We start from the raw sequence: 523 nt of genomic DNA, 5'->3' as shown, positions 1-523 counted from the left end.
GGATAGGCTTTGTCTCAAGTGTCCCTCTTGGCCTATTCTTTGACTTCCTTTGGCTGGAACTTGTTGTGTGAATGAAAATATGCCTATTTTACCATCAAAGATGGGCTGCCCATTACTGCCAAACATTGGCCTACTGACAGCACACATGAACACACTTTAGTGATGAATCTTTTTGACTTACAAGACCTGTAAGGCTCATCCTCATCCGACAACAGGTAGTATCTGTCTGAAGCCTTTGTCATGTAGAACCATTTCTCATCGATGTGAACAATGTTGTGCATTGCATGATAGAGAAGCTTACCTTCAGCTATGGTTGGCTGAATATGAGTAAGACTCCATCGCATTCTTGAAATTTTGTTCACATCAGTGAGTGCAGGCTTGATGGCATTTGTATGTGGTCTTATCTTGTTTCCCTTCACCCATCTGCCATCTGTGGACTTGCTAACTTCCATCTTAATAGCAAGTTTTCTGATGGAGGATCTCTCAAGCATAGACAAGTGTCTAAACTTGTCTTCATCAAGAT

This window comes from Salvia splendens, chromosome 9, assembly GCF_004379255.2.
Source record: "Salvia splendens isolate huo1 chromosome 9, SspV2, whole genome shotgun sequence".
NCBI classification, from domain to species: domain Eukaryota; kingdom Viridiplantae; phylum Streptophyta; class Magnoliopsida; order Lamiales; family Lamiaceae; genus Salvia; species Salvia splendens.
This window is presented reverse-complemented; position numbering follows the sequence as displayed.